The sequence below is a fragment of the Staurois parvus genome, unplaced genomic scaffold (genome assembly GCF_062004578.1).
Source record: "Staurois parvus isolate SC_StPar_1 unplaced genomic scaffold, SC_StPar_1.0 ptg000432l, whole genome shotgun sequence".
Classification (NCBI taxonomy): Eukaryota; Metazoa; Chordata; class Amphibia; order Anura; family Ranidae; genus Staurois; species Staurois parvus.
In genome coordinates this window covers 12,624,976-12,637,963 of record NW_028318228.1, presented here as the reverse complement: position 1 = coordinate 12,637,963, position 12,988 = coordinate 12,624,976, and positions in this window count along the sequence as shown.

Sequence of the window (12,988 nt, the reverse complement as noted above, 5' to 3'; positions counted from 1 at the left end):
TGGACTGTGGCGAGTTCCGGGGGTCTCCTGGACTGTGGCGAGTGCCCGGGGTCTCCTGGACTGTGGCGAGTGCCCGGGGGTCTCCTGGACTGTGGCGAGTGCCCGGGGGTCTCCTGGACTGTGGCGAGTTCCGGGGGTCTCCTGGACTGGGGGGGACTAACATCCTCTCATGTGACAGTGATTGGTCCAGTGCTGTCACATGGGGCAAGGATGTACTTCCATGTAAGGAGGATGTACTCACTCTGATCATCTCTTCTCACAGGGATTGACCCAGCACTGTCACATGGGGGACAACACCCAGTACTTCCAGGTAAGGAGTATGCAGCTCTCCCCCATTCTCCGACATGGACAGGCCCCAAACTCCCCTCATACTGTACAGTGATGGGGAGAGAGAACCTGAGTTCTATGACCCCGGGCACACCCCCCCCAGCCCAGGACTGGGGGGATGTGCCCGGGGTCTCCTGGACTGATGCGAGTTCCCGGGGTCTCCTGGACTGGGGAGAGCGCCCGGGGTCTCCTGGGCTGGGGGGGGGGGGGTGTGCTCGGGGTCATAGAACTCAGGTTCTCTCTCCCCATCACTGCACAGTATGAGGGGAGTTTGGGGTCTGTCCATGTCCACTGTGAGAGATCAGAGCTAACACCAAGTTGATTACTGTCTCCCTGACCCCATGGGACCGTTCTGGGCCAATCACATCACAGGAGAGGACCAGAGTGAGTCACACGCTCCTGACCTGGAGGTACTGGACATTTTCCCCATGTGGCAGGGATTGGCCCAGCACTGTCAGAGATGATCAGTGTACAAACATCCTCCTCACCTGGAAGTACATGTTTGCCCCCATGTGACAAAACAGAACTAGTCCATATCACATGAGAGAAGAAGAGTGATTCACACCCTCTTTACCTAGAAGTTCAGGTATGTTATTTCATCGGAGAATGGGGGAGAGTGGCATACTCCTTACCTGGAAGTACTGGGTGTTGTCCCCCATGTGACAGTGCTGGGTCAATTCCTGTGAGAAGAAATGATCAGAGTGAGTACATCCTCCTTACATGGAAGTACATCATTGCCCCATGTGACAGCACTGGACCAATCACTGTCACATGAGAGGATGTTAGTGAGCCAGATACTCCACCTGTAAGTACTGTGTATTTTCCTCCATGTCACAGCACTGGGATAGTCCCTGTCACACAAGGGGACAAGTGTGAGTCACATTCTTCAGACCTGGAAGTACTAGGAATGTTTCCTATGTGACAGTTAAGGACCAATCCCTGTCACAAGAGATGATCAGTCCTTACCCGGAAGTACATATTTACCCCATGCGACAGCACTTGGCTAGTCCCTGCCACATGAGAGGACAGTAGTGAGACACATACTTCGTACCTGGAAGTACAGAGTATTTTTCCATAGTGCTGGGCCAATTCCTGCCACAGAAGAGGAAGAGGCTGAATTGCATCCTCCTTACCTGGAAGTACATGTGTGTCCGTCAGAGGATGGGACTGAGTTGCATCCTCCTTACCTGGAAGTATATGTGTGTCCATCAGAGGATGGGACTGAGTTGCATCCTCCTTACCTGGAAGTATATGTGTGTCCAATTAGAGGATGGGACTGAGTTGCATCCTCCTTACCTGGAAGTACATGTGTGTCCATCAGAAGATAGGATGGAGTTGCATCCTCCTTACCTTGAAGTACATGTGTGTCCGTCAGAAGATGGGACTGAGTTGCATCCTCTTTACCTGGAAGTACATGTGTGTCCATCAGAGGATGGGACTGAGTTGCATTCTCCTTACATGGAAGTACATGTGTGTCCATCAGAGGATGGGACTAAGTTGCATCCTCTTTGCCTGGAAGTACGTGTGTCAATCAGAGGATGAGACGGAGTTGCATCCTCCTTACCTAGAAGTACATGTGTGGCCATCAGAGGATGGGACTGAGTTGCATCCTCCTTACGTGGAAGTACTTGTGTCCATCAGAGGATGGGACTGAGTTGCATCCTCTTTACCTGGAAGTACATGTGTGGCCATCAGAGGATGGGACTGCGTTGCATCCTCTTTGCATGGAAATACATGTGTGTCCATCAGAGGTTGGGACTGCATTGCATCCTTTTTACCTGGAAGTACATGTGTGTCCATCAGAGGATGGGACTGAGTTGCATCCTCCTTACCTGGAAATATTGGGTATTTGCTTCCATGTGATAGCACTGGGCCAGTCACTGTTGCATGAGACGATGAGTGATTCACATCCTTCTTACCTGGAAGAACTGGGTATTTGCCCATGAGTGGATGGTGGTGAGTTGCATACTCCTTACCTGGAAGTACTGGTTATTTCCCCCGTGTGACAGTGCTTGTCCAATCCCTGTCACAAGGGATGATTACTGTGAGTGTGTACTCTTTACCTGGAAGTACATATTTGCCCCATGTCATATGGGAGGATGACAATGATCTACATGCTCCTAACCTGGAAGTACTGGGTATTTTCCCTCATGTGACACTTCTGGGCCAATCCCTTCCACATGATCAGAATGAGTGCATCCTCCTTATCTTGAATGCACAGGCTTGTCCATCTGAGGATGGGAATCAGTTGCATCCTGCTTACATGGAAGTACATGTGTCCATCAGAGGATCAGACTGAGTTGCATACGCCTTACCTGGAAGTACTGGTTATTTGCCCATGAGTGGATGGTGGTGCGTTGCATACTCCTTACCTGGAAGTACTGGTTATTTCCTCCCGTGTGACAGTGCTTGGCCAATCCCTGTCACAAGGGATGATTACTGTGAGTGTGTACTCTTTACCTGGAAGTACATATTTGCCCCCATGTCCTATGGGAGGATGACAATGATCTACATTCTCCTAACCTGGAAGTACTGGGTGTTTTCCCTCATGTGACATTTCTGGGCCAATCCCTTCCACAAGAGATGATCAGAATGAGTGCATCCTCCTTATCTTGGATGCACAGGCTTGTCCATCCGAGGATGGGAATCAGTTGCATCCTGCTTACCTGGAAGTACATGTGTCCATCAGAGGATCAGACTGAGTTGCATACGCCTTACCTGGAAGTACTGGGTATTTGCCTCCATGTGACAGCTCTGGGCTTGTCCTTATCACATGAGAGAACCGGGTGTAAGTCGCATCCTCTTTTCTGTCAGTACTGGGTATTTGCTCTGCCAGTCCCTGTCATGTGAGAGTATACGAGTGAGGTGCAGCCTGCCGACCTGGTTGTACATGTGATAGAGAGCTAAACTAGTCCATATCAGATTGATTTGCGCCCTCCTAACCTGAAAGTAGTGGTATTTTCCCGTTAGAGGATGGGTCTAAAGCCGGCCATACATGGATCGAAATTTAGAGGGTTCAGCAGGGACTGGCCGAATTTTGATCTGTGTATGGGCAGGGAGGTTGTACAGAAGTTGATCTACTAATCGACTTCTGTGCAACCACCCTGTAAGATTTTTGCTGCTTGATCAGCACTGCCGGTTATAGCCTGCAACACTGATCAGTGTATTCTGGCATTTGGAAAGTCTACTTGCTGTCAGAACATAAAGGCTCAGCGGGAGGATTCCCCCATCCACACACTCGATTTCCTTTTATTGTATTCAGTCCGGTGGTTGAACAAAGAACTAAAATAGACTAACGTATGGGCTGCTGTAGTTTCATACACATTTACCTGGAAGTACTGAGTACCTTCCCATGAGAGGAAGGGAGTGAGTCCCATACCTGGAAGTACTGAGTATTTTACCATGAGAGGAAGGGAGTGAGTCCCATACCTGGAAGTACTGAGTGTTTTCCCATGAGAGGAAGGGAGTGAGTCTTATTCCCATACCTGGAAGTACTGAGTGTTTTCCCATGAGAGGGAGTGAGTCCCATTCCCATACCTGGAAGTACTGAGTGTTTTCCCATGAGAGGGAGTGAGTCCCATTCCCATACCTGAAAGTACTGAGTATTTTCCCATGAGAGGAAGGGAGTGAGTCCCATTCACATACCTGGAAGTACTGAGTACCTTCCCATGAGAGGAAGGGCGTGAGTCCCATTCCCATACATGGAAGTACTGAGTATTTTCCCATAGGGAAGGGAGTGAGTCCCATACCTGGAAGTACTGGGTATTTTCCCCCAGTACTGAATCAGTCCCTGTCACATGAGAGGAAAGGACTGAGTTGCATACTTCTTATCTGGAAGTACTGGATATTTCCCCCATGTGACAGCACTGGGTCAATCCATGTCACATGGGAGGACTGATGTGGGTATTTTCCTATGAGAGGATAGAGGGAGTCTCATTGTCCCTGAAAGTACTAGATGTTTTCACTTCTTGTGGGGAGGGGGTGGGGTATTAATGCAGACCTGTTGCTCTGCCCACACTTTGTGTTCACCATGGCGTACCTTGTTGCCGACAGAGTTTTTGTTTTTGTGCAGCACCATATCATCATCGGACATTACTTCTGTGTTCAGTATTTCTCTAGGAGAGGACACCAATAGGTACGGGGATTCTGCCATTGTTGACCTCTTTCTAAGAATGGAATGAATCTGGATTCAGCACTTTGGGACTCTGACCTGGGACAGGCCTACAGATCTGGAAGGTCGGTGTGCAGTCGAAACACCTACACTGTACATTTGTTTCAGGTGAGTGCCTCAGAATATATTATAAGTCTTGGATGAGCATGACAGTCTGGTAATTTGTGTTTTTAGGACAAGTCAGCAATTGTGTCCTCCATACTCCTATGTACAGGACTGCTATAATCCTTTGGGCTTCAAAATGTGGCATTGGACATGCTTTTTTAACCACTTCATGCCGGCGCCTCCCGGTCCTTTAAGTGTTTCAGAAGCCGGGAGGCGGGCAGGGTTTTAGGGTCATGTCACCGCTGTGATTCGCCGTGACGGCGGTCACATGATCAGAAACAGTCCCAATCGAAAGGGGAGATCGGGTCCTTTCCATGAGTCTCGGACATATGTGATGGACACGCCCTCTCAGCATATATGTATTTTATAATTGCACGCAAATATGCGGCCGCTCGGCGTCAAAGCCCAGACGCTGAGAGGCCGCATATTTGCGTGCGCTTGTCGGCATCAAGAGGTTAAAGCACTTTGAATGCCAATCAAAACACCTGTCACCAAATAAAATGGTAAGCTTACAGTCCCGTTTACACGTTGTGTTTGCTTTGCTTCAAAAATTATACCCCATGTCCCTTTCTTGGTGCTTCAAAACGTTTCCAAAGCCTGCTTAGAAGTCTAGAACAAAGCTAGCTAACAGCACCTGAAGCTTTTGAGGGGCTTTATCAGGGGTGTGGGAATTAAAAAAAAAAAACAAAAAAAAAAAAACTTGTCCAAGGGATTAAATCGGGGTCCCATTCTACTTGCCTTTCATGACAATATACTTGTCTTGATAAAAAAAAAAAAAATTCTAACCAAGTCATATTTAAATCTGAGGTGCTTTTAGGAATGTCTGGGGCTTTATAAAACAAAAGGGGCTTTATGGCGACTTAAACTTTTACTGTTTTTAACATTGCGCTGTTTATCTCTTCCACACCTCCCTGCCTGTCTCCAGCACGGCACCCGGGGACTAGCAGGGAGGGGAGAGACCTTGCAGAGGAAAGGGGAGTGTCTGCTTCTCTTAATTCTCAGGAGAAGCGCATTTGCTTAGTGTTTTTTTTCTTTTTTTTAATAGGAGCCTGTAAAGCATTGCACCAGTGAACAGCAGATCACTGGTGCCATGCAGGACTCCAGCAGACTGTCAGTGTAATCTGTCAGTCCGTACATCGTACAGGCAGGCAGTTTCACACTGAAAGGAAGAATCGGTGAACTACCAGAGGACTCCACAGCACCGTAGTAGTCAACCTCCCTAACGGTATTCCCGAGTGTAGCTCGGGGTAGAGTTTCAGTACCAAAAGCGGTAACCCCGAGTTACACTCGGGCTTACCATGCAGCGTTGCATAGGGAGTCCCTTCAGCACTTACCTTGTCCTTCGCTCCCACGATGCGTCTCCTGCAGCATCCCCAGCCATCTCCTCCGGCCGATGCCGGCATCTGGCTTCCGTGTTCCGGTCCCTGTGATGACGGGACGTACGGGCGCCGGAACCGGTGGCAAATTTGACATTTTTAAAAAAATTTCATTTTTTAAAAAATGATTATTACATAGTAAAACATTGCTATTTCACATACATTTTGTCCCTACTGCTTTGTCCTGCGCCCTGCCTGCATTTTGACTGTTCTTTCTGCCTGGAAACTTAGAAAAGTCCATGGCGTCCAAAAAGTGTCCCTTTATGTCAAAAGTGGTTTTAGACCGGCTAGAGAACAGCGATAGTAAATCAGAACCACTTGCAGAATTGAGTGATGATTTGTGGGGGAAATTCCTCATCAGACACTGAAAACGATTCTGCGACTTTGCTCAGCGATGTGCGAACTTGGCGCTCTATTTCAAATTTCAGTGTTTTGGTTTGATTATATTAATTAAATTTATTATTATATTATTTTTTATGATTATTTATTAAATTATAATTTTATGATTTTGTGTTTCAAGTTTTATCATATCTGGAATGTTTACTAAACTCTTGTTCGGACAGATTTCAGTGAGTTATTCCTAAATTACAGGTCTACAATAAAAAAATGACATATTTCCATGCAAAAAAATGGTACCGCTTTCAGCACCAAAAATCTGAAATAAACATACTGCCAGGGAGGTTAATTGAGAACTACAAGTTGACATTCACAAAGAATGGTGGAACTTATATTTGATTCATTAACAGAAATCTGTGAATGGATGATGCAGCCATGTTGGCGGAGCCCCGCACAGCTGCGCTCTTTTCAAAAAGTGTCAGCTTGTATGGTGAACTTCTCCCCATACTGCTGTCACACAGAGGGCTCAGATCGCCGAGTCACTGCAGGAGTGGGAACATGTTACATGTTCCACCCTAAAAACGGGTAGAACATGTAACATTTTCCCAAAGGTGAACTTGTCCTTTATCCCTTTCTCTGCCGGACCCATTTTTGTGTTTTTTGCACATGTTTAAAAAAAATAATTTTAGGCTTGAAGATTACCCAAAACATATATTTTCTGAAAGTAGACTCTGTAGAGATATAGTTCCAATTTTTAAATAGATACCCAACATGGCAAACCTTAAATTTGCGTGCTCTTGAGAAATTGCGACAAACGTTAGTACCCTATATTTTTTTTATAGGCAAAGCTTTTAAAGCCCCTTTATAGGTTAGCAGTTTAGTGTTATGGAGGAGTTCTAGTGCTAGAATTATTGCTCTCATTCCATCGTGCGAGGCGATGTGTATCGCAATTGAGGTTTCCATGTGTAGGTGCCCGGTGTGCGTTTATGTTCGTATGTGCTTATATTTTGGGGAGCCTCAAAACTTTTGGGGAGAAGGGGGTTTTGTGCTTGGGTGTAACTTTAATTTTTTTACAATTTAAAAAAACAAACTTTTATTGCCCATCACATAGGGGACAAAAGTCTCCTATGTGATGATTTTTTTGGTGACAGGTTCTCTTTTATGAGACATGCAGGGTCTAAAAGACCCTGCATGTCTCCTCTGGGCTCCATGTAATGCCACACATATTGCATTGCATTACATGATTTCCTGCCCTTGATGGCCAGGAATCTGTCAATGGAGACCTGGAAGTGATGCCATACACATCACTTCCGGGTCAGGACAAGAAGGGAAGGAGAGCGCTCAACTCTTTCCCCACCGTCCAATGATCCCGGGCCTGCAGATGGGCAAGCAGAGCCCGGGATGCATGCAGGGGAGCAAAAAAAACAAAAAAATCCTACTGCAGGGCTAAACAAAAAAAAAGAAAATCCACCTGCTTGGTGCCCCGGAACTACATGTCCCAGGCGTCGAGCATTATAAATCACGCACCCCTGTTTTATTCAGCGTGACCTGTGCTTTGTTTTGGAGGTCATGCAGGTATGCGATATCCCAGGATGCACTGGGAAACCAACAAGCGAACCGGAAAGACATCATCAGCAGTCACTTCCGGTTCGTGTTTATATATTCTGGAAGTGTCTGATGAAGACATAACATCTGGTGTGCAGCGGAAGGTAAGTGAGGACCAGGGAAAGAGGACTGAGTGGCAGAGGATCAGCAGAGCTGGGGGACTTGAGCAGAAAAACTAGAAATTACACATGTGGTGTGCAGCATGGGAGCTACTACTGAGCAGGGAGTTCAGCAGAGCTGGGGGCTATTACTGAGCGGGGGGATTAGCAGAGCTGGGGGCTCCTACTGAGCGGGGATCAACAGAGTTAGGGGCTACTACTGAGCAAGGGGTCTGCTGAACAGGGGTACTACTCCGCTGCGGTTTTACTGGGCTGCTTTAAAACAAATAGAAAATCAACACATACACAGGGCATTTGCCAGGTTCCATTAACCTCCCTAGCGGTATGATTATATCAGAATTTTGGTGCTGAAAGCGGTACCATTATTTTGCATGGAAATATGTAGTTTTTTTATTGTAGGCTGTAATTTTTAGGAATAACTCACTGAAATCTGTCCGAACAAGAGTCTAGTAAACATCCCAGGTATGATAAAACTTGAAACACGAAATCATAAATTATAATTTAATAAATAATAATATAATAATAATAAATTTAATTCAATAATATAATCAAACCGAAAACACTGAAATTTGAAATAGAGTGCCAAGTTCGCACATTGCTGAGCAAAGTCGCAAAATCGTTTTCAGTGTCTGATGACGAATTTCCCCCACGAATCATTATCACTCAATTCTGCAAGTGGTTCTGATTTACTATCGCTGTTCTCTAGCTGGTCTAAAACCGCTTTTGACCTAAAGGGACACTTTTTGGATGCCATGGACGTTTCTCAGTTTCCAGGCAGAAAGAACAGTCAAAATGCAGGCAGGGCGCAGGACAAAGCACTCAGGACAATATGTATGTGAAATGGGGTGAAACAGCAATGTTTTACTATGTAAAATTTGTTTGGAAAAAAATGACATTTTTTAAAATTTTCAAATTTCCCGCCGCCGCCGGCGCCCGTACGTCCCGACGTCACAGGGACCGGAACACAGAAGCTGGATGCCGGCATCAGCCGGAGGAGATGGCCGGGGACACTGCAGGGGACACATCGCGGGAGTGAAGGACAAGGTAAGTGCTGCAGGGACTCCCTATGCAGCGCTGCATGGTAAGCCCGAGTGTAGCTCGGGGTTACCGCTTTTGGTACTGACATTTTACCCCGAGCTACACTCAGGAATACCACCAGGGAGGTTAAAGAAAACAAATCACTGTAGCATCAAAAACACATTAAAAAAGCACACTGAAGCTGTGGGCATTTAACCACTTCCTGTCCGGACACTTTACCCCTTCCTGTCCAGGGCAATTTTTAGCTTTCAGCGCTATCACACTTTGAATGACAATTGCACGGTCATGCAATACTGTACCCATATGAATTTTTTACCATTTTTTTGAGACAGATAAAGCTTTATTTTGGTGGTATTTATTCACCGCTGGGATTTTTATTTTTTTTACTATGTAAATTAAAAAGTTCAAAAATTTTGAAAAAAAGTGTTTTTTTAAATAAAATTTTGCAAATAAATAATATTTCATCATAAATCTTAGCCAAAATTTATTCCGTTATTTTTTTAGTAAAAAAAAAAAATCCAAATTAGTTTATAACCAAAAATTATAATTTTTAAACTTTTTTTTTTACATTTTTATTTTATTTTTTTTATATTATTATTTTTTATTTTTATTTTTTTTTTACATACTGTCACCCTAGCAGTACACTGTCACCATGGTGACACTGTACTACTTGTGGAGGGTGATGAAGATTTTTTTTTTTTTTTTTTTTTTACACTGATTGCTTTTACACCCATATAGGATGTAAAAGCAATCATTTCTCTTTCTCTCTGTCTGCATTCTTGCAGTCATTGAGAATTACTGAGTGAGCTGTGAGTGGTCACAGCTTGTCACATGGTACAAGGCTGTTGTGAATAGCCTTGTACCATGTGACCTCTGTGATCATTCACAGATTTCACACATAGTAAGCAATGATGTCACAAGTGACATCTTGCTTACTACTTTGCATGTGATCACTGATTGGCCAATCAGTGATCACATGATCGGGACCTCGTACAGAGGTCCCGTCCGACGATCGGTGTTTCACTGTGTCTGGAGGACACAGCGGGCACCGGATCGCGGTGGTGCGCGCTCCCAGGGAGCGCGCACAGCTAGAAAAGGCGGGTGCCGTTTATGGACGGCAACCCGACCCTGGACTGCCACCGCCCTGCCGTTTATAAACAGCAGGCGGACGGCAAGAGGTTAATGTGTGTTAAAGTCGAAGCAAGTGTAAAAGAGCCCTTTGTCTGCCAGAGCTATTTTTGCTGTTTTTTGTTTTGCATTTAGGACTGAAGATTACTTAAAACCCCCAAACAGTATATATTTTCTGAAGGCTCTGGAGAATAAATTGGTGGTAATTCCAATTTTTTTATGTCACACAATAGTAGTTCAGAATTTCTGTAAACTATACACTAAAGTTAAAGTGGTTGGAAATCTTTGCACCCAAATTGTCCCATGCAAACATTAATGTAATATAATGTGATTGATGTGCCCCAAAATAGAAATAAACTGTATTTCTACCTTTATTTTGGGTGATTTGTTCCCTGTTCTGTGGACGCAATCCTCCTCCCCTCTGAGGGTGTGTCTTACTGCTCTGTCACTTCCACAAGCCAAAGCAAGGCTAGGATGATGAGGAGCAGCTTCCCCTATCAGAACATTCATGAGAACGCATGTGACATCACAGCTGGGGTTGAGATGGGGCAGGGCTGGGAGAACAAAGACCGACAACCGAATGAGGAAGTTCCTGTGTGCAGCCGAATGTCTGGATTGGACAGTTTCCAATCAGACAGACAGCAATCAAAAAAGTGGTCAGTATAAAAGTTAAATAAATAAAGCAGATATTTTTATTTTTGGCTGGAATTCCACTTCAGTTTTCAAAATGCAATATATTACCCAATGTTTTTATAAATATAAAAGATGAGGTTGCACCGAGTAAATAGATACCCAACATGTCAAGCCATAAAATTGCACATATCTAATGTCTCATATCTCAGTGAGACGATGACAAACTTCAGTACCTTAAATTTTCCATAGGCGACTCTTTAAAAGCCTATACAGATGATCAGTTTGGCGTTAACCGTGAATTATTGCTCACATTGCAGCGTGTGCAGTTTTATGGAGCATGCAACGCAATTGCAGTCTTTACAAATACTGTAATTTGCTTAAACCTCTCACTGGGCAAGTCTAAGTGAATGAAATATGATACTGATGACAGCTGCAGCTTTAGGCTTTGTTTCCATCACCCAGCTGTGCTTTTTCTTTATTAATCCGGTTTTTGTCTGATTTAATTAAAATAAACATACTGCGATTGAACCTAGCATTTAAAACAACATATTTCAATTAATATATTTATGTACTAAATGGAGTTTTTTTCAATTATTTTGTTTTTCAAATGAATGACATAATACTATATAATAAGGTGGATTTACTAAAGGCAAATAGTCTGGGCACTTTGCAAGTGCAGTTGCTTCAGAGCTTCGTAAATGAGGTAAAGCTTCATTTTACAAAGAATAGCCAATCACATGCAAGGGGAATTAAAAAACAACAGCATTTTTGCTTGCACATGATTGGATGATGAGCATTTCCTCATTTACTAAGCTCTGGAGCAACTGCATTATAGAGTGCAAAGTGTGTTTGCCTTTAGTAAAGCCAGCCATATAGACGGTTCAAATCTCATCCAGTTCAGCAGGGACCAGAAGAGATTTGATCCATGTATGGGCAGGCTGAATGTACCCAAGTTGATCTATCAACTTGGATACAATTGGTCTGTCGGATTCTACATGTGTTTATTGCCAGCGGCTCCTTAAGTAATCACTGTGTTCTCCCCCCGGGAGAACACAATGGCTCTGCGGGAAGGATTCCCCCACCAACACTGACTGTGTTGATAGAGGAATCAAGCGATTTTTCTGTCCTTATAAAAAAAATGTAAAAGGCGAGCGCTATCCAGTCAGCAGCTGTGCACTCAAGGTAACCAACATAAACCTTACAATAGACTAAATAAAATAGTGCAGCGCTAAAGTAATGATTCAGAATAACTAATAAAATAGATGTAAATAAGCAATATATATGGGCGTACTTCAAAATTCAGATGCAGACTAGTTGACAGCTTAGCACTGAGGCAACCAGATGAAACAAAGTGCAATGCTCACAATTGATAAAAATATGCTCAAAGATCATATAAATAAATAGATGAATAAATTAATAAATATAACATATAATTCATATCAGTGACTAAAGATATACAATTATACGGGGCAAATAGTGTCAGTGACTAGATGGTGCCCATAAAGTCCCAATAGCTTCAATCGGTGCTTGTGATAATGGAAGAAATGCGCACTCACCGGACGCGCAATATTAATGCGCGTTATATATAATATCCTGGTGTCATCAAGGTAGTCATCTGGGCCAGAGTTCCCCTTAAGGAATAGGTGGGTGAAGCTCACAAGGTTTAACTGGAGGCACCCTCTCTGGAGGCAGTGGACTGTCTTGAGACAGACATCTCGTGCGATATGCATGCTTTTTGTGGGTTTTGGGAAATACTGCATGTGATAATAAAGGAGTCAGTTCGTCTGAGGAAATCATCAAAGGTGAGTATTTAATCTTTTAGACGCCCAGTACCAGTCCACTGCCTCCGGAGAGGGAGCCTCCAGTTAAACCTTGTGAGCTGCACCCATCTATCCCTTAAGGGGAACTCTGGACACCCCTGGATCATCAGCATTTAAAGTCCCGGGACCCATTCATCTTGAGAGGGAGCCTTTTCTACAAACTGGCCCAGATGACTACCTTGATGACACCAGGATATTATATATAACACGCATTAATATTACGCGTCCAGTGAGTGCTCATTTCTTCCATAAGCACAAGCACCGATTGAAGCTATTGGGACTTTATGGGCACTATCTAGTCACTGACACTAGCTATTTGTCCCGTATAAT